The following is a 23127-nucleotide window of genomic DNA, read 5'->3' on the forward strand; positions in this document are numbered from 1 at the left end:
GAATATATATTTAATAAAAAAAAAAATTTTTTTGTTTTGTTTACACAGACCAGCCAGCAGGGGGCCGGAGCCAAGCCGCTCATTAGATATTCATATATTTACTGCACCCGATCATTAAATATGCATGATCGGGTGTAGTGAATATACCCGGTCCCCTGCTGGCACCCCCGGGGGGCAGCCTGTGCTGCCTGGCACCCGGGAAGCCCACCTCCCCCCCACAAACGTTCTGGGGCAGGCAGGGAGACTTCCATCTCCCTGCCTGCCGCCGTCCTCGGGCTCCCTGCGGCATCGCCGCAGGAGTTAAAATTCGCCGGTCAGGGGCAGCGAGCCCCTGACTCGTTGAATACTGGAGCCGGCGAGGCTCCGGAACGCAGCGAGCAGTGGCGAACGTGCAGCGAATCCTAAACAGGATTCGCTGCACGTCGTCAGTATTCTCATTGAATACTGCCCATAGAAGTAGTAGGGATAACCATCGCCTTCTTTTAACATTGACAAAACAATCTCCAATGTCCATGCAAGAACACCCTTTGCTATTACTGCCAAGTGTTGCATTATGCATCAAGAGAGGATAATCAAAAATAAAGTGCATGTATATGTCATCTGTCCCCCAAATAGCTTTTTTATTAATATGGAAGCCATAAAGGGAGCACATTATGTTTTCATACACAGTTTATTCGTGTTGGCTTATTGTTGAAAACATAATGGCATATTTTTTTGCAGGTAAGCAGCATACCAGGTTAACAGCTCGTCAAGCAAGGTTACAGCATTGCAGGGTTTTCCACAGATTTTACAGTCAGGGTAACTCCAAAGCACCTAACATTACCAGCCTATCACCCAGATGATTTTCAGCATTGGGCGTAATGGCCTCCTGCTCTGGACACACATATGACAGGAAGCCACAGTTGCTGCTAATCAGCCAAACTATGATCACATCAGTTTAGGAAACCTGGACCTAATTTTCCTGCTGCTTTAAAACCTGGACTGGATCTCCCACAATACACTCATGTGGAATATGCTGTCCCTGCCACAATAAGTTCAATCTTTTATGAACTCACTGTCACACGATCTTTTTGTGAGCACCCTTTTTTATTTTGTATAGCCACTTGTTGTTTAATTGTCACAGGAGATTAGAGTACAGATGCCTGAAAGCTTGGCCGGGACAAAAAAGTAACTCTGAAAGAGATGCCAAAAGGTTGCCAAGATATTTTGCAGACCCCGGTTCAGGGGAGGATGGCATAACCAACCAAGTGTGTGCACCAAGCTGAAGGGGGTGTTTCTCTTCCTCCATAGTTAGATTGAGCCCCCTAGAAAATCCCAGGTGGAAAGTTCAAACACAACACAGATTTTTGTTGAATATGATATCTCAACTGCCAAATCTAACACCCAATGGTTTGGGGGTATAGCATGCTAATTACAAATGATTTGCTGTGGAGATAAGCTGAAGCTATTGGTGGTTTAGTATAAACTACCCTAATGACGCTGTAGTGAAAACTATGCAGAATTACCCTATATTACCCTTGCCTGTTTTAGAAAATCCAAAAATGGTAAAAAAAAATAATGATTACACTTGCCCTAGTCATAAAGTAACCCAATATACCTGTCCCATGCTTTGCACCCCAATATCCTTCATTTTTTATTTTCTGAACCAAACAAAACATGTCATTAAGTGCTAAATTAGTCATTAAGGGGGTGCCCCAGAGTCTTCTGAACCAAATTCCAACATTTTACCTTAGAAGAGGGATTCATTATTTTTTCTCTGGTGTGCTGCTCTTAGCTTCTGGGCTTATGTTGATTTTGTGGGGTGCTGCACCCCTCATCTAGATATAGCAATAGGGATCCCCAATATATAGAGAAGCCTTGGCGACAGCTTGGAGGCTTGATCATACATTTGCGCAAATACATGTAACCAATATCTCTGAATTGTATTATCGTGTAGTGTTCAAGACTGGTTACTATTGCCATTCAGTGAGCTGGGGGAAACCATGTATTTTTCTCTTACCGAGAGGGATTTTCTCCAATCTTATCACCTGATCAGAGGTGTTGCATTTAACCTATGTATAACTATAGCAGAAATTAAATTCCTCCCTAAATCTAGGTAATTATGTTATTGTATGGTTACTAAAAAAATGAACAGTACAACATGTCCCATCTGGTTACTTCATATATCTGCATGAGTGCAAGTGCACTGTCCAACATACTGTTAGAGGATCCCTCATGCAAATGAGCTAAGAGACAAGCCTGTCTACTTAACAGACAGTCAGCCAATCAGTATGTTTATATATTGAGCACAATGCAAATTCAGCTGCGCATGCAGTCCGGTGGTAGGATCATTTTCTCCCCTGTGCCTAGAATTTTAATTATGGCTTGTGTAATCTGTTCTAAGGTCTTATTTTGCATACAGTAGGTACAGAGTGATTTATGGAAAAGGAATGTTGAACACAAGGTTTTGTGGCAGCGCTGATGAAGATAGTAAGGAATGTGGGTGAATAAACTGAAAAAGTGATTGGATGATCTATTACAGTAAATTTAAAATACTATTAAAATCGTACACAGGGTTTAAAATACATATGGCATGAAAAACAAGGTACAGGTTGAGTATCCCGTATCCAAAATGCTCGGGACCAGGAGAATTTTGGATAACGGATTATTCCGTATTTCGGAATATTTTAATATTTCAATTATGTATTTTGAAGTATCTTGCATGTATGCTGTATAAACACATAAAATAAACACAAATATATTTTATTACCACATAAAATACACACAAATATATTTTATTACCACATAAAATACACACAAATATATTTTATTTGTTCAAAAAACAAGGTTTCAAAACATGAAACAAAATTTGTGTACTATCTCAGATAATCAACCTGTATTGCACACAATGATAAATGCACTCTGCATGTTGGACCTGTTTCTATAATCCTGGAGAAAACACAGTTGTTTGGATTTGAAACAGTTATATGATGATATTGGGAAGTGGGTAGTGAGGAGTCCTCCTGCCAGATGGCTGAATGGGGTGTAGATGTACCAATTGTACCCAAAGGGGATTCTCCAAGATGTTTAAGGAGATGGATTTTCTTGGACCCCAGTGGGCTAGGAGGGTATGTAACTCCTGAATGCTGGATCCTCTCTGACCTGGGGATAGATGGAGTCAGTTTCCAAGGTCACTGGAGGTTTTCCAATGAAGCTTCCACAGATGAATGAAGGATGATGGAGTGGTGATTTGTCCAATGGGTTGTGAAATGTCTAGAGTATATTTGGTGTGGTGTCCAACAAGGCAGCAGTGGGGGGGGGGGGGGGGGTCTTAAACGCGTTTCGCTGCTTGCCCAAAACTTCAGCTTTATCATTACCTTGATAAAGCAGCAGTTTTGGGCAAAACCTTGTAAATCCGAACCTGCACATCTCTAGTTTTGATTTTGGATTTGCAAAACCACTCAAGTGTTTTGGTTTGGAATTCAGATTTAAAATCAGAATCTTGGATTTGAAATTTCTTGAAAATGAAAAAAAAAAAACATGTAGTTTTCCTAATCCAATACCCAAAATCTGAATTTTAAATCTGAGTATTGGAGTGTCCTGCCCCTGGCTATGTTTGCATTGGAAAGAAGAGGCAAATACCTGTCATTAGCATCCAATAAAATATGTGCTACCTGTCTAAGCAAATTAGATAATTGCTTTAAAGAATGTGTTTGTAATGACAAGATCAATAGTCTGATTTCAGTTATTAAAAGTAAATCTGATTTTAGTTCCTTATACAGTAATACTTGTTTGTGTTTTGTTTGTGTAGAGCTTGTGCCGTTAGATCTATCACTACCAGACCTGAACATACAGTTGACAATAGCGCTGTAATGATCTCCCTATGGTGCCAAACTTGTGACTCACATTCAATTCTTTTCTAATATTTCATGTTTTTTGAAGTTGTAAAGAGGATATTAAAAATCTGCAGCTGGCTCTGGAATTTGTTTTTTATACTACTTATTCGATTATTCCATAAATGGTGTTACTTCAAAAGGCTACAAAAGGTTCTTCAGTTCATATGTCTAAAAATAAGTCCTGTAGGTCTATTTATTATAAGGACTTAAGCAAATAACCACATTATGGAAGCCAGCATGGGGCTGCAGCGGAATGATCGCGTCTAAACCTTATCAGTAGATAAAATCTTCTTTTATGACGACTGCTCTTAAAATAGTATCCTAAAGAGCAGGGCGGTATTAGTCTTTTATATGCACCTTTTGTGGAATTTGTGAATTTAATAAACCCAAAGGATAGAGTTTGACATTTGAAGCTTCTGTTTTATATTTAAGTGTTGGACATGATGTGTGTGCAGGTGTTAATATTGTGTTATATATTGTAGGTACCTGCCAGCAGGGGACTCATACTATGCTATTTAACCAGTGGTTTTGGTTTATGGATTGATAGCAGGTGCAGCCGTACTCACTGTTACGTACACACTGGAAATGCAGTGCAGCGTGAACAAAGTGGGGTTTCATACATATCACCAGACAATGAGTGTATGTTGCAAATGGGTACTGGTTCGGGGATGCTGGAACATCTTGTGGATTGTAGGTGTTCACTGGTCTCTCTAGAACTAAGTAGGAGACGTCTGTTTACACAGTGAAAACACAAGATTCCTTTTGCACATTCTTGGTAGAGATCTCTTCATCCATCTTGGAATAGGGCATGAAGCCTTCCTGGAAGACTGGTGCTTGTACAGTAGTACCACAGACAGAACTTTGACTTATGTTTTTGTCTTCATATAAACATAGGGACTGTTTGAGTCGCACACAATGGGGTAAGTTTACTAAGATAGGAGTACAATTGAAGATGGGATGTTGCCAATAGCAACCAATCCCATTATATCTATTATATTCTAGAAGGTCCCCCTTAACATGTAACCTGACCCTCCCCCCCCCTCCTGAACCCAAGTAACCAGTATCTGCTTCACCCCCCCCCCCCCCCCCTCAGTACCCCATCACCCCTCTCATAAAACGCACCTAGTCAATGTCATAATCAAATCAGCAAAATTCCCTGGGTACTAGTAATTTGCTCACCTCAAATAAAGCATAAACCTTATACTTGGTTCCAATTTAAAATAACTCAACTTTTCAAATATAATATGAATATGATTTTACATTCCTATAACTGTCCACATTGAGGGTCCAATTAAAATCATCAAACATCTTTAGTATGGCAACATTGATATTCCACTGATACTTAACATAGACTTAATATTAAGAATTTAGCAAGTAAGGGGTCAAAACTGAGAAAGGACTCATGAATTCATGTTGGACTGCCAACAGCAGTACTCTCTCACACGCTTTATTAACCTAATTCTGGCTGGCAGCTCGTCCTCTCCTTACTTTTATCAGCCTCGCTCCCGTATAGCTCAACCCCCTCTGCCCTCCATACTTCTGCCCCATTCGTCATGCGTAGCTCCACCCCCTTCGCAGGCCGTGCTGCTGATGTGCACAATACAGCTGAGATGTAGGGAAACAAAGAGGCTGCCTTTGGTAGAGATGAATGATAATAAGTGAGAAGTGATGCGGGTTGACCTAATTCAATTGAGGTAGCTAAATGAAAACGATCAAAATATTGAGCTTACATACTATTAGCTCTGTGTCGGTCTATTGTTTGGGCCTCGCCATTTTTATTTAAGATCAGAAAGTATTCACTAAAAACTATTCAAAACCAACAGACTGTTGCTCCTAATGTGACAGCAACATTAACCACCATGCCAAACTGGATTAAGAGCATACCAGCTAGTCAATTTTGTACTAAATTAGAGGATTATGATGCTCAGGCAGATGAAATGAGGGCGAATTTTGAATTTAAAGGATATAATAAAACATATGTACAAAAAAGCATTGGTTAATAATCGTTAAAAATAATGACAACCAGAGGACTAAAAATGCAAAGCATCCCAACATAAACAGGTTAAAATGTAATCTGTAAATATTGGGGAGTACTCACCAAAGATACCCTACTGAAAACCTATATTGGGAATCTTCCAAATATGTATATGGAAGAGCAGATCATTTGAGTAACCTACTAGTTAGGCAGTAGTGCCCAGGCAATACCTAAGAGAACCGCAAGAATATTGTCAAAAGTAGGGATGCCAATCCCAGGGATTGAAAAATGCTCAATCCCGGGATCCCAGGTTTGGCATCCCTAACAATAAAAAACGCCCTGGCCACCCACTATTTACTTACATTTGCGGAGTGAGGTTGCTGAGTGGGCAGCCGGGCTGATTGGGTGGCTGGGAGCCGGGTGCAACCGGGAGCCGGGTATGCTGAGTGGGCGGGCGGGAGGGCTGCTGGCTGGGTTGCCGCCGGGTTGGTAGGCGGGCTCATAAAGCAGGGTGGCTGGGTGGCCGGGAGCCGGGAAGGCTGGGTGGGCGGACGGACGGCTGAGGCGGGCTGTGCCCTGCGCAGCATGACCTCTGACCTCATCACACTGTGCAGTGCTGCACTGCCGGGTATGGGAGAAGCCGGGCAGTGTCTAAGCGAATGCTCAGACGACGCCCGGCATTAGACTTCGCATGTGCAGTCTAATCCTGAAATCCCAGGATTGGAAACTCCAATCCTGGGATTGAAATCCCGGCGTTTTGGGGGCCAAATCCCGGGATCCCGCTGATCCCGATCCCGGAATTGGCCACCCTAGTCAAAAGGGTTTTTCCGTTGTGGGATGTGTCCGATATGTACAGCATGTAAAACTGAGACTAAAATCACTCAGCAGAAATCTCAATCAAGTGTTTGTTAGAAAAGATTTTATTAATTGCATTTCTAAAAATGTCATCTACTTCCGAAAATACCAGTGTGGAGATCAGTATGTGAGCAGAACGGGGGGGGGGGGCAATTAAATGATTACCTTGCCGAACATGCCCGTAACATTAGAAAGGGACATGAATTGCACAATGGTTACACTTCAAAATTAAACACTGTTGCAATATTGAAGGTAAAAAGTCTTCCTGTGGCATTAAAGTATAAAACCTAATTAGAGAAAATATTATATTGAGGACCACTTAGCAAAAATGGAAATGAAAACTATTTTCGCGTTAGACACATTGACCCCTAAAGGGTTATATGTGGATTATGAATATAAGTGGTTAATATGATCCTTTTCTCCTCGTAGCTGCCTTATGTTACAATACTAACTATGCTTTTTGTCCCTTATTCAGATCTGATCGCAGTACAATTTTTTTTCAAAATGGGCAAAACCATGTGCACTGCAGGTGGGGCAGATGTAACGTGTGCAGAGAGAGTTCGATTTGTGTGAGTTATTTTGTTTCTGTGCAGGGTAAATACTGGCTGCATTATTTTTACACTGCAATTTATATTTCAGTTTCAACACACCCCACCCAAATTTAACTCTCTCTGCACATGTCCATCTGCCCCACCTGCAGTGCACATGGTTTTGCTCATTTTGAGAACACATTTGTGCTGCGATCAGATCTGATCGCAGCACAAAAATTTTAATGTGTAATGAATTTTTTATATGTACTGAATTTTTTTATATATGTATTTTTTAGGAATTTGTTTTATATATTATTGTACCGCGTAATCACTGTAAATAGAGAGAGCTTCTGATTACTGATAGAAGAGGGTTATGTCAGCTGAGGTTTACGAGCCGGGCAATAGGTACTCTGTGATTGGCAGATGAACAGCACATGACCTACCCGGCAAACTTGAAAAACTTGCCACTGACACCTACCCAATGTTCAAACCTGGCTGTGTCTGCAGCGCCACTCTGAATGTCTGTAAACACTCTCCCTCCGTCTTCCCCACAGCACGTCTCATTGTACAGTATGTGACTTTTATCGTTGTGGACCATTTATTGGATTATATACTCACCTTTTACATCATCTCCGAGTACCATCTTGTGAAAGATACCTTTATGGGAATGCAAGATAGAAAGTTTATGTAAGTGTCATACCATTATTGTTTGAGCTGGAAAAGTTGCAGGTAAAGATACCTTTATGCGAACACCTGACAGAAAAATAATGTAAGTGCCATATAGAATTTCAGATGGGACCTCTGACCGCATAAAGATACCTTTATGGGAACGCAAGTTGGAGAAAGTTTATGTAAGTGTCATACCATTATTGTTTGAGCTGGGAAAGTTGCAGGCAAAGATACCTTTAGGTGAACACCTGACAGAGAAATAATGTAAGTGCCATATAGAATTTCAGATGGGACCTCTGACCGCATAAAGATACACTCATGACCAAATACCTATGTAAGTGTGGTAACTGCTTGTTAAGGAGAAATCACACGTATTGAAGCAGACTACCATTTCCACTCCATAGCCTCAGCGCTGGTCATCTTTTAATTTCTTTGTGTCTTGTGTAGTATTAAGGGTTGGGTGTTTACCCCTCTCCATAGGAGACTAGCTCCTAAAGAGGCTTAAAAAGCGTAAGGTTGAAAATAATATATACCTGATAACTATTGAGGAGTCAAGACTGATGCTCAACCAATGGAGTTTGAGAACGGGGTGGATGATGGCATTGCCAACAGTGGTTGAGTTATTGGGGTGGTGGAGACTCCAGATGGGGGAAAGTTGAAGAGGTTGGTTTTGTCCATGTTGAAGTTGAGGGAGTGCTCAGTCATCCAGGAGGAGATGGAGGAGAAGCAGCTAGATTCCTGAGAGAGGACAAAGAAGGAGGGGTCTGGAGTGGTATTGTTGTGTGTCATTTATATTTATAATTATTGTTAACTAAAATTCAGAGCATATACTATACGCTATATTTCATTTTTCTATGTACTGTACATACAGTAGATGCATACAGCACGGTGTATAGTAATTTATTTGATTGTTTTAGGATTTTGCCCCCTGCTGTCTGTGTGTATCCTTTTGATCTCTACAAACTATTGTGTTCATTATGTTGTTCGTTTTCTAGGCAGTAACCTGTCTTTCTACTAAGAGCCCCTCTCCCCTGTAATAAGCGAAGTGGACATATATAAATAATAGGATGATAATGATGTACGCACACTTATAGTCTGTAGGCTTTTAAATCTTTATATAAAGACCTTATTATTGAGTGACAAGCCGTATATTATTATTTACTGAGCAAGCTATCTGAGGATTCAAAGCCAACCAGATCTATTCAACATTGCATTATTATTCCTAGGTGCAATACATGGCTATTTAATGCTGCAAAGAACTTTGTGTAAATTCTGACAAATGCTTACGGACAAATACTAAAGAAAGAAAATCACATTTATTAAAAATAAAATGCAAAAAGCTGACAATATAAAGACATAAAAGCTTATTTAATGAAATGAGTTCCAAATGTAAAGGCCTCAACAAACTGATTAATGTACAACATCAATTTAGCACAAATTATAATTAAAGTGTGTGTGTGTCACTGGACCAGCTTATTCATGCCATTTACCCGCCTTCCTCACTGTTACCCCACTATTTGACCCACCTCCTACGGGCAGGCAGTGTGCATAGTGGGGAGGCCTGTAGAGAGTCTATAGAAGGGGAGAGGGGAAAGAGGAAGCTAGTAAAGAATACAAATGGGTCCTGGGGTGAAACTTATCACAATATTAGAGCCATATCTAAAAATAAACATAAATTAAAATGCTTACTGGCTAATGCAAGAAGCTTAGTGAGTAAAATCGGGGAGCTAGAAACGGTGATCAGTAGGGATGACTACGACATCATTGGTATTACAGAAACATGGTGTAATGAGTCGCATGACTGGGCATTAAACATGGAGGGATATACACTCTACAGGAAAGACAGGGAAAATAGAAGGGGCGGGGGTGTGTGCCTATATGTAAATAATAACTTAACATCATGTGAGAAAAATATGAGCACAGACCTGGAAGAAGACAACTCGGAGACAGTGTGGGCAGAGATAACCGACAATAATAAAAAAAACAAAAAACAAATTCATAATAGGGGTATGCTATAGACCACCAAATATAAACGAAAGGGAAGAGTCTCTTCTTTTAAACCAAATCAAACAAGCATCAAATCAGGGTCAGGTATTAATTATGGGGGATTTTAATTTACCCGACATTGATTGGGAAAACGAAACAGGTAAATCAGCAAGAAGCAATGGGTTCTTAAGCTTACTTAAAGACCAGTTTATTACACAAACGGTAGAAACTCCAACTCGTGATGAGGCACTCTTGGACTTAGTATTAACAAATAACACAGACTTAGTTTCAAACACAAAAGTAATTGAACAATTAGGGAATAGTGATCACAACATGGTTTCACTGGAAATCAACTTTAGACAATTACATCAAAAAGGATCTGCAAAAATACAAAACTTCAGAAAAGCGAACTTTGAATTATTCAGGGAAGCCCTAACAGGAATTGGGTGGGAAACGGTTATGGAGGGAAAAAATGCAGAGGAAATGTGGGATACTCTAAAAAAGGTGCTTGATTCACTAACTATTGAATACATTCCTAAAGTAACTAAAGGTAAATTCAACAAAAAAAAGCCACCATGGTTGGACAAAGATGTAAGGTCAGCTATCAACAATAAAACCAGAGCCTTTAAATTCTATAAAAATAACTTGAATGAGGAGGCGTTCGCAAAATACAAAGAATCAAACAAAAGTTGTAAAGAGGTAATCAAAGCAGCTAAAATATTATATGAAGTGCATAGCCACTGAAAGCAAAACCAACCCAAAGAAGTTTTTTAAATACATAAATAGTAAACATTGAATTAAGAAAAACATAGGCCCGCTAACTGATACTAGTGGAAAAAGTGTTACTGAGGACAAGGGAAAAGCAAAACTGTTAAATGAGTTCTTCTCATCAGTATTTACTAAGGGAGAGCAGACTGTGGAACAAATAGATATCTATACCAGGTTGAACTAGATGGACGCAAGTCTTTTTTCAGCCTTACCTACTATGTAACTATATATGTCATGTAGAGGATCGGATGGACCAAAGATCAGTAGATAGTACTTAGAACCCTAGATAATGGGTTACATAGGCATAGGAGACAGAAGGAGTCTTAAAAATTGTGTATGCTGTTGAAACTTGGGGGGTTCTTCAGACCTGATCGCTGCTGTGTGAATTTGCAGAGGTGATCAGATAGTCGCTGCCCAGACAGAGTGAGCCCTTTCCAAGTCGCCGATCGCAATCCATCTGCAAATCCATTAGCACCTCGCCATCGAATGATTTTCCCGGGCAGCGCGAATGTGCGTAACTCTGACTCTTCCACTAGTCTGTGACAAAGCTGTGACAGAACTACATTTAGAGCAAAACACCAGTTTACCACCATATTGGATCCATTCAGGACATCATATATTGGACTGCTCCTACCAAATTATTGACCTTTATCCGGAGGCTGATCCGAGGCGATTATACAGAACCGTTTTTTCATCCAGGCGCACCTTCATTCCACCATCTGGGACTGTGGATCACTGTACCATCCTACACATCCAACTACTCCATTTGGACTGCTGGCCATCTGGTTAATCACCAGTCGCTATAATGTGGAGTACGTACACACCAGGACGCTATGGCCCAAAACAAGTCAATTTAGATACAATCTCGACCAATTGTATGTAAATTGCCCATGTTTTGGGCCATTTCGCTGCCCTTTTGATGTGATCCCGATCCGATGCACGGCCCAACGGGTCGTTAGGTCTTTTCTGACATCCTATCTGCTGCAGGTAGGATCTCAGAAATTTCCATTGTAGTGGGTGCGGGTCGTGATCACATCAGGGGCTTTTTCTGTGCCGGTCGGTGGCTCCTTCAGCTCGTGAGTGGGTCGTACGTTCCTGTCATGGCCCGCTCACGAGCGGGATCATCCTGGTGTGTACCCAGCTTAACAAGGACTGGAGCCCCAATCATAAACCAATCCCATTGGACAATCAGTGGTAATATGCTCTAATCGTTTTCGCTGTATATATATGGAATTCTATGTCTTATTATTAATTTTTATTAATACCATTATACATTTTATAGCAATAAATTTGTACTTTTAGAAAGAAAAGTTCACTTTATTATTGTACAGGCGGCGCTGGTACACACAATCCGTTTTTTTTTTGCTATACCTATCTTGGGGCTGACAACCCCTGTACCAGCTGCCTGATAGTAGTGCACCTCCCACTCCTTTTTCTTGATACTCTGTGACAGAGACGGGCTGTTCAAGGCCAGAGCTGATGCCACATGCCCTCCCTGAAAAAACCTGGGCACACCTGCATTTTTTTCTGACACTCCCAGAATTTTTTTCTATTGACCCAATGTGGATGCAAGAGACATGTGCTTGCCACCTTTTTTAGCAAACAGGATGCGAGGGGAAAATGACCCTCTTCCTTTTTTATGCTATAAATAAAGACATGGAATTCAAAGGCAAACATCTTGAAAAAAGTGCCTGGTAAGGCACGAAACGCATCGGTGACTACACCGAAGTCGTCCTGCTGCCCGCAATCATCTGCCCGCCACCAGCTATGGATGAGCAGTGAAGTCATCAAGCCACGGTATTCCTCAGCTTGTTAGCGGTATTCCTCAGCTTGTTAAAGGTTGTCCGCTTTGATGTGAAGATCGCGGCCAGACAGCGAGAGCCGTCGTAATGACTCCCACTGTCTGGTCACGAACTTCACATCAAAGCGGACAACCTTTAACAAGCTGAGGAATACCGCTTTTTACAGAGAAAGTGCTTGGTCAGGGACTATACTTAATCCAAAAGGAGTGTAAACATGGTTCATTATTAACCAAATTTTTCTTACAGGTGTCACTCACTCATTTTTATTTTTATATATTTTTTTACTGTATTCCGCACTCTTATATTTGTATATTTTAAAACCTCTCATATCATGCTAGCATGGAAAATATACATATTCTCAGTGTTGGACTGGCCCACAGGGGAACAGGGGAAATCCCCGGTGGGCCCCCTGTCCCACTGTCTGGGGGCCCACCTCTTCCTTTAGGGATCAGATTATGCACCTGAATTACACATTATATAAATTATGTTACCTTATACTTATATTATTTTGTACATTATTGTGTATGCAAAAGCAATATTTACTATAATTTACCATACTTACTCTCTAGTGGTAGGCCAAACATCTGTGAAAGCTGGCCACACCCCCTGTGGAGACTAGCTACACCCCTACACATGGGCCCCAATCACTGTATTCCCGGTGGGCCTTTCACACCCCAGTCCGACACTGCATATTCTATAAACTAAATATGCTCTTCCCAGATCAATTCATGAAACACAAATACTAAAAATGCTAATTTACAAATACAATACAACATAAAAGTGGAAATGCAAAAGTGGAACCGGGAGAACCCTGTATTGCCAGATCTTTGTACATCTACAAAAAAAAATTTTTTTTCTTCTGCAAAACGTAACCTTTGTTCTTTTCTAATAATAACAATACAGCTATCATCAAGGAACAAACGCAGAAGTGTATGACATAGAGACCCAGGGCTCAGCATTTCCACCTCAGAGCACTGTGGCCATTGGTTCATTTCTACCAGTGCAACAACTGTGAGTTCTTTGCATATTTATTTGGCATCCAACAAATGCTGTAGTTTCAGCACCTGTTTCACTATTTTGGGACTGTTATTTGTCCTTTTCATTAGCTGTAACAACAGAATCTCATTATTGTGCAGAACAAAGTAAATTAATTATTTAAGTTGCAGTAGGCTCTTTTAACCGAAATGAATGTTGATGGCTCCTGATGTTGTACAGTTACAAGAGAATAAAACATAATTCTTATTACATAAAGTTATATAGCTGTTAAAAAGGCGTACTGAGAAGGATTGTGAGTTTTTTTTTTTTTTTTTGTAATTATTATAGGAGTTCTTTTAAAGATGGGATGTTGCTATGGGCAACTAATCAGATCTATTATTTTCTAGAAGGTGCTAAATAAATAAGACTTAGCTTCTGATTGGTTGCTATGAGCCACATCCCATCTTCAATAGAACTCCCATCTTAGGCCCTTATTCTGATTGATGCGGACTTTACCGCGTACTTACGGATCGCGTCTTTATGACGTCTGCGCATGCGTGGAGAACGCTACGCGCATGTGCCACGCCTTGACTCGGTACCAGTTCGGCCAAATCCCGTCCAAAACTGTTCACCGCTATCAGTCGGGAAATAGGGGCGTATTATGGGCGTCATGCGGAATGACACATGGGCGTAGTTTCAAAGTGGGCAAAACGGGGCGGAAACATGGGCGGACACGGGGGAGTACACTTATGTTGGGGGGCGTACATTCGGAAACCACTCCGAATGCACGCGATGAAAAAAGGGCAGAAATGTGCGGTGTCCACAAGTGTACTATTGCTTTGCGGACACCACTCGTTCATGCGGTAGGCGAACGTACGCCTAATGACTACAACCATTAACACCTGAACCCAATAGAATCTACTCCTTTACTCATTACTCACTAATAGGACGCTTGTCAGTGCTTTAATTGAAACCATTGCTGCTTCAAGGAACCCGTACTAAACACCCACATATGCTGTACTTGTCAGACACTTTCAAACTGCTAACAATGGACATGACAGAATATTAATACTAGCAATACACATGTGTATTTGACATGTACTCATGAAACCACACATTTTGGGTAAAGTAATCATATTTATTTATATTCATGTCACAGTCAATGGCAGTGTGATGCAATGACCATAAAATAATACATACAAACAATAAACAACATGGCAGGAATGCCGCAAAATAAATAATAATACAAAACAAATATAATTGCACACAGATGGACTCCAGCACCTCCTATGTGCCACTGCACATGCAGCCAGTGGGAAATGATGAGGCTGCTGGCCCTTCTACAGCAGGGCAAGCTGCACCTCACCATTCAACAGCAGGGCACCCTACACCTGGCCCTTCTGCAGCAGGCCAACCTGCAGCTGGCTCATATGCACCATCAGCAGAATCATTTGGAACACAACCGGGGACTTCACAAGATAGTACCATGGCCATCACTTCAAGTACAGCTGACAGTAATGCCAGGCAAAAGAGGGCAACAGGGGAACCACAAAGGACATATGAAGCAAGGCCTCAGCTGGTTCCCCTCAGCACGTGATTGGACACAAGAAGCTGACACACACAGCACAATGGAAGATTTGGGAACACATAACGGCAGAGATTAATGCAGCCACAAGTTCATTTCCGACCACGTTTGGCCTTGGTAGGCTCCTTGGCCTGTGCAGCAGCTCTTCGGGGACGGCCAGATGCTGGGGCAGGTGGAGCAGATGATGTGGAGGGGTTGGCTGGTCTACCCCTCCTGCCAGCAGGGAGTGTTGCCGCTGGTAATGCACCAGAAACGGATGCCATTAGGACCCTGTTGCTGGTAACCAGCTCCACCATAAGCTCATTATGGTGGAGGAGGAGATCATTTTGGCGGGTGGCTTGCTCGGCCAGCACCTGAGCACTTGCAGCCATGGCCTGCATGCTCGCAGCCATGGACTGCTGGGTGCTGACCAAGCTCGCCAGGATCTCCTCGGTCCTACGCACCCGTTCTGATGCCAAGTCTCCCTGCTGGTTGATGTCCCCAAGCACCTCGGCCAAGGCGGCCAAATCGGCTTGGCCCGATGCCTGCTGCTGCACAGGCCTACCTCTGGGGCCAGGTGGCACGGACTCCTCCACCTCCTGAACAGAGTCGTCACCAAGCGGTGGGGTGTCTGTGGGCAAAGATAAACACAATTAGGAGACATTCTACGATAATTACTTGCACAAGTTTATGGCATGACCAATATTTACCTTCCAGAAAAGACGCAAACACTTCAGCTGGGGCCTCGCTATCCATAGTGCTCACCCCCCGGATCTCCTCAACTGATATGCAGCTCTCGGCCATCACCTCCAGGGGGGTGAGCTCTAGCCCTGATGGCATGGGGCCGGCCCCAGATGTCTGGCTGTGGTCCCACCGCTTGGTCAGCTTCCTCTTCAGGTTGGTTTTGAAGTCCTGCCACCTGCAATGTAAGTTGACATATTAATACATGTCACTCCCAATGTTAGCTGTTGCAGCCATTGCTCTGTGCTACATATTACAACATGTGATTATTGTCCCATATATAATTTTACATGCAACTATGATATCAACCGTTACAATACACATTCACAATCACCGTACTCTAACTCACAATGAAATTACATGGCAATAATGTATGTGTATTGTAACAACCTCACGGGCCATTTGCTAAATGCATCTAAGCATCAATTCAATCATTACTTGGCTATTACTGGCCACATGTATCACAAAACAACTTGCCTCTTCTTCACATGGTCCGTCTCACGAACTTGTGGCGCTACTTCATTAATCTCTGCCGTTATCTGTTCCCAAATCTTCCATCTGCGTGTGTGTGTCAGCCTCTCGGATGGACACTCTATCCAATCACGTGCTCGGGGAACCAGGATGGCCAGCTCCTGTGCTTCATATGCCTTATTTTTTTTGGGTGGTTCCGCTGTTGCACTGGCTCGCCCCTTGCCACGTCCCTGGCCACGCCCCCTGGCACCAGTCGCTGCACTTGAAGTGCTGGCCATGGTACTACCTTGTGAAGTCCCCTGTTGTGTTCCAAACAATTCTGCTGATGGTGGATATGAGCCAGCTGCAGGTTGGCCTGCTGCAGAAGGGCCAGGTGTAGGTTGCCCTGCTGTAGAATGGTCAGGTGCAGGTTCCCCTGCTGGAGAAGGGCCAGCAGCCTCCTCATTACCCACTGTCCGCATGTGCAGTGGCACATAGGTGGTGCTGGAGTCCATCTGGTCAAATAGTTGCTGCAGCACTGGGTCCACCTCTGGTTGGGTTCCAGACATGTTAGCAACAACATTGTCACCTTCTAATACACCTTTATATACTGTTTGTGTAATCTGTTTGGCGGACATCAGCGGCAGCTGCGTTCCGTGCGTGAGCGTACGTCGCTGGTTTTTCGCGCCGCATACGGTGGCGGAAATTCCATTGTGTAAAACCTGGCGAAAGTTCGACATGAAATACTGGTCACCAATGCTAACATTGCATCGAATCTTCTGATACACCTGTGACTATTGCTCAATACACATGCTATTTGCTAGCATGACATGACATTTCATTCATGACTACTGTGGTATTGTGGCGTTTTAGTGCAAGCTAAAAGTAGCCCATTCCCTTAGAGAATCCAGGCCACAAGTCATGCAATACTCATCTCTACTGTTATAGACCACACATGTGAGAGCCCTATAAATAATGTCTTCCTGCTAGAATCATTTGTCTTCAGATCTGGACTTGTCAGGGTCTAAGGTAAGCTCTTCCATGCTCCTTGTAGATATGATATCCATTAACAATGTAAGTGTATGAATGTATGCACTATTGCCTCACTGACTACAGATTGTTGGGCCAGCAAAGTGGTGTATTATTATTGCAACATGTCACATGTTCACTATTTCACTCACAGGGCTTAAACCTGTGTGGGTTCATCTATTGCAGGACAACATGTCCCAGCAATAGATGAAATGTGTCATAGTACATGATGTCTGCAAAAAATGCTGACACCTTTATCTGTGTGTTTTGGACGGTGTGTATTGAGTTCATATTATTGTGTCATCATTAGAGAGTCAAATGGATCTGCGGGATTTCATGGGGCGGCCATCTATTGTACGTATTGAAGGCTACAAATCTATTTGTAGTGGGATATGGCCATTATGTGCATAGGTGCATCAGTATTTATGTTCATTTCTTTATAGGTTGCAGAAGCTATTATGCGCTACATGGAGAGGAGGCTAAGGGCACTTGCGGCTCTCCCCACTCGTCGGCCAAGGAGGCCAGGACGTGCTAGAATCTATCGCACACGGGTGACTCTGTTTGCTATGCCCGATGATGAGGTACTTACTAGGTACCGGTTACCGCCACATGTCATTCTGGATCTGCTCACCTTAATTCAGAGCGATCTGGAACCTCTACACGGGATCACGACAGCAATTCCGCCTCACACACAGCTGCTGGCGGTGTTGCATTTCTGCGCCTCAGGATCATTCCAACAAGTAGTGGCAGTACTTGCTGGAATATCTCAGCCGGCCTTCTGCCGAATCCTGAGGCGTGTGACGTCGGCCATGTTCAGGCGCAAGGGGCACTTCATGGCCATGACATTTGCCACCGAGACCCTGCGCAGAAGCCAGCAGGCCTTCCATCAAATTGCTGGCTTCCCTAATGTGATAGGGGCTGTGGATGGCACCCATGTACCATTTGTGCCTCCATCTCGAAGTGAGAAGATATATAGGAACCGCAAATTGTTCCACTCACTGAACGTGATGGTGGTATGTGGCCCATCCATGGAGATTCTCGCCTTCAACTCGAAGTTTCCCGGAAGTGCCCATGACTCTCATGTCATCCGACAAACCGGGATATGGCATAGACTCCAAGAGCTGGAAGGCCGTGATGCGTGGGTTCTGGGTGACTCCGGTTACCCATGTACGCCCTGGCTACTTACGCCGTACAGCTACCCAGCACCGGGCCCACAGGAGGCATTCAATCGGGCGCATGTTGCCACCAGGCAAGTGGTGGAGCGCTCAATTGGGCTTTTAAAAGGTCGATTTAGAGTGCTCCACCGCACTGGTGGTGACTTACAATATGCGCCTGAAATGGTGTCGAGGATCGTGGGCCTGTGTATATTTTTCCACAACATTGCTGTGCGGCGTGAGATACCCTTTGATGAGTGGGAGGTACCATCTGAGCCGCAAGATCCGCCCATGCGCCCATCCCGCGCCCCTGAATGCCGGAGGGGATACCAGCTGCGGGACTCTGTGGCGCAAAGATACTTCAGGTACATGTTATTGAGTTGACAGAACACACCAATTATTGTACAAATCACCCCTTCAAATAAGTACAGTGTGTTAGTTGTCAGTGTTACAACACGAAAATTAGCCAGCCTGCCCTCCTAATGGCAAAGAAATAGGAGATATTTATCATATGTGCTTAGTTTGGGGGGAAGTTCAATATAGGTGCTAATTATTATACCTTGGACAAGGGATCTTATGTGTTTGTTATATCTTCATTATTGTAGTTGATACTATCCCTGATGACTGGTGAGTACATTGATTTATTCTATCATGTGTTGGGGATTATTTCCTGTGTTGATGTATGATTTGTTTGCATATATAGATATATATCTATATATGATGTTGGAATTTATTCACATGTTTCAACATTTCAAGGAGCATGCAGGCAGGCAGGCAGGCAGGCAGGCAGGCAGGGCTGGTGTATAATGCTGGTTTCAGGATACCTGCAAGTGTGTGTATGTGTCTTTTACACATAAATGTACGCATACACATAGATGCATAGAGTAATTAATGCTAACTACAGCTATGCGTTGCTAAGCTATAGCACGCGTTGCTTGGCGGAGCGCGGCCTTATTGGACTTGCTAAGGGCATACACACTGTGTTTTATATATATCAGATTTGTTCATTGCCATACATCAACACTACGGTTTTGAAGGCATGCGAATTTGTCACCATTTGTGTTGGCGCAGAGACGCTGTTAATGTAAAAATGAACAATAAAGTTATTATCACAAATAACTGTGATCAACCAATGCCACCACCTGATTGGTTGATAGATGCCATTGTCAACATGGCGGAGACACGAAGGGCAGAACCCTTCACGCATGAGGAGCTGCGAGTTCTTGTCTCCGTCATGGAGACAAGGCTGGGCCGTGCAGGGCCCTTTATAACCAACAGGCACAAGCGGAGGGCCTATGCTGCGGCAGGGCGCCGAATTTACGCCCGCACTCGGGTGCGGAGGTCCCTCGGGCAGCTGGAGAGGCGGTGGTCGGACCTCCGCAGGCGCCAGCCCCAGCTGCTTCACCAACTCAGGGGCGAAATAGCTGAGTGTGAGTATTTTAGCTATGAAATTTCGCACTTACAACATAGCATATATAAACAATAAAATTTGTCTCATGATAAGTGGGTGTCCATGGGTTTAAAAGTCCATAGACTGTTATGTGTGCTTCTTCCTGGTTAACATGCAGTCATGTGGCTTTTATATGTAATGGCATAGCATTGAGGATTCTGATGCATACAATGTGCCAGATCTAATATGTGTTACACATTGATAAATGCCTGGGTTGTAATGTGTGAACAAATTACTACCAATCACATACTAATTTAAATGTCACTATTTGGAATCCATTAACAGTAAGGAGCTACTTTCCTGCATCGTTTGCCATCATTATCACCCTTCCATGTATGTCTTGTTATGGATTAATACATGTGCCCCAATGACCCCACATTGACCATGATGTTTTTTTCTAACACACAGCACGAGCCCAAGCACAACAGGCCCGGGAAGAGGCGGAGGCAGCCCTGGCACATGAGGAGGCCCAAGAGCCGGAGGAGGAGGTGTCGGAAATGGTGGAGGAGGAGGAAGTGGAGGAGGAGGAGATGGTGGAGGAGGAGGAAGTGGAGGAGGAGGAGATGGTGGAGGAGGAGGAAGTGGAGGAGGAGGAGATGGTGGAGGAGGAGGAAGTGGAGGAGGAGGAGATGGTGGAGGAGGAGGAAGTGGAGGAGGAGGAGTTGGTTGCGGAGGAGGAGGTGTTGGTGGCGGAGGAGGAGGTGGAGGAGGTGGTGGTGGTGGAGGAGGAGGAGGAGGAGGAGGAGGAGGAGTTGGAGGAGTTGGAGGAGGAGGAGTTGGAGGAGGAGGTTGTTGGTGGAGAGGAGCTTGCGGAGGAGGGGTCGGAGGAGGCCACGGTTGCCCCGGAGGAGTCAGATGACGATGGGGAGGAGGCGTGCCAGGCCCCGGAATATGAGCAGATCGGTATGTTAACATAATGCATCATTCATGAAGTAGTGGTACTGGTATTTGTTATGTAGCACTGTTGGTTAAAAAATTTTTTGCCATACTATTCATATAGACCCCAAAGTGGGTAGCTACAGATACAGGTACGGGTTAGATGGGGTGTCCAAGGCATCCCTTTCATCCAGGACACCTCTGAATTACACCGGTTTGTGGGATGGGTTGGAGGTCCATTTTGACTGCCACATAACCGTTGTAGTTAAACAGGATCCTGGAGTAAAGGGATGAGTGGATCATTTGTGGCTTAAATTCACCTGCTGCAAGCGTGGATTATGACCCATCAAATAGTGGAATCTATATTGTTGGTGAATGTTATTTATAAACTCTAGGATGTATGCTATAAATGGAGTATGGCCCGGCCTACCTTGGAATGGAGTCAGAAGTTGCCAGTGTCCCAGGAGCCTCCTCTACCTAAACACCCCCTGTACTTCAGTTTTTTTTTTGGCCGTCACAGAATTGTAGGTTGGTTTAGACAGAATTAGGATTTTGAGGATGTGTACTGTGCATTCCTGACATTTGCATAACTCCCATGCCACGAACCATCACTGAACTTAGACTGAGCAGATTGTGACAAGTTCTTATTGACGGAGCCCATGACCTGCTTGTCATTGGTTAGTCATGGGTGGGTTGTGACTGAGAAGAAACAATATGACTGTTATGTCTTCTGCAGAGTAAAGTGTATAGGCCAAAAAATACAGTATGTAGTAAATAACTTAGCATGTATGTATATATGTGTCATATCTATTTATCTATGTGTGTCTCTATCTCTCTACATCATGGGTCCTCAAAGTGCGGCCCTCCAGATGTTGTGAAACTACAAATCCCGCCATGCCTTGCCACAGTTTTAACACTTCCTTATAGCAAAACTGTGGCAAGGCATGCTGGGATTTGTAGTTTCCCAACATCTGGAGGGCCGCAGTTTGAGGAGCCATGCTCTACATAGATATATATATATATATATATATATACACACATGTCACCTAGCATTTGTGCAATTTATGTCGCAGTATGTGAAATGTATGCAAGAATAACATGACTAATTGTTGCCCCTTTGACATGCCCACAGATGACACCACACCGGCAGATGAGGGTGTGCATGGGGCCCTCCGGCGACTGGAGCACCATCTGCGCCTGGCGCAAGCAGACCTGCAGGACCTGAAAGTCCTTCTTCTTTAATTTCTAATTTTATATTTTTTTATTTATGTTTATTGTGTCGTTAATAAAATTCTTTATGCAAGTTCACAGTTGTTGGTTTTATTTGCACTTTAAATAGTATATGTGTAGATTGTTTATAATCTTTTACACAGGGTGTAATACAAAGCATTGCACTTCAATTGCTGTAAGGGTTAATGTGTGCAATGCATGTGTTAGGCATGCTTGTAAGGATATATTGGAATCTAATTGATTCCAATTCCAAATAAGCTGTTTTTTATGAGGATAGGTAATTGAATAAGTGGGTCATGTGATGTATTGCAGAAGATACTTCATAGTGGGTTGTTTGGCGTAAATCCTCCGCTTACGTGCGGTAGCACCGCTTGGCTCCCGTTCGGATGCGGTATTCCCGAGCATACTCTGTAATACTCTGTAATACCGTGCCGAATCGGAGTGTTTCTCCCGCACACGCATGATTTGTATGTCGTCCGTAAACACGCCCTGTTCTTAAAGAGTGAGTCCGTCCGAATGCGGAGGACACGTGGGCGTTTCTACGGACGATGGCCGCATGCGGCAAAACACCGTGGCGTGCGGACCGCTCCGTAAGAATGCGGGAATTTCCGCACAGATCAGAATAAAAGCCCCAGTAACTAAACCCCTGAGTCGGATTTATTAAAGTAGCTGCAAGTGTGGTCATCCTTTGACTGTCTATCCAATTATTGTCTTTGAGCCATCTGGATAGCTAATTTCATTATTCTGGATGCTTATATACAGGTTTGCAGTAGTGAGGATAGCAGAAAACAACTATTTTTTTTTTTGACATACCAGTATAGTGCATTTATACTGTGATGCAGCTGGTGCCTTGGGCAAGGAGCTTGAATTCCACGTGGTAGCTCTGCTGGATTCCAGTGTTTTACTTCTTTCTTCACCAGCTCTGTTGCCAAAATGTACTCTTTTGGGCAAAGCTTTCCTTCCTAGTTTCCAACCAATGTGATAATCAATATTAATCAGCATAACTAGGGAACCCACCCCCTGTGGCATTGCAGTCAGACATTCTATTTACAAGCTATCTTACCTGCAGAGAAGTCTAGAGAATTCTAACTATTTGGCGCTCACCTTCTAATTCATGAAAACAATTATCAACATCGCAGCTGAGCAGATTTATGTAGTGTGGGTCTGCAATGGAATGGATCTGTGGCCGCAAACTACA

Source organism: Crinia signifera, chromosome 3, assembly GCF_055691185.1.
Source record: "Crinia signifera chromosome 3, ASM5569118v1, whole genome shotgun sequence".
In the NCBI taxonomy this organism is placed as follows: domain Eukaryota; kingdom Metazoa; phylum Chordata; class Amphibia; order Anura; family Myobatrachidae; genus Crinia; species Crinia signifera.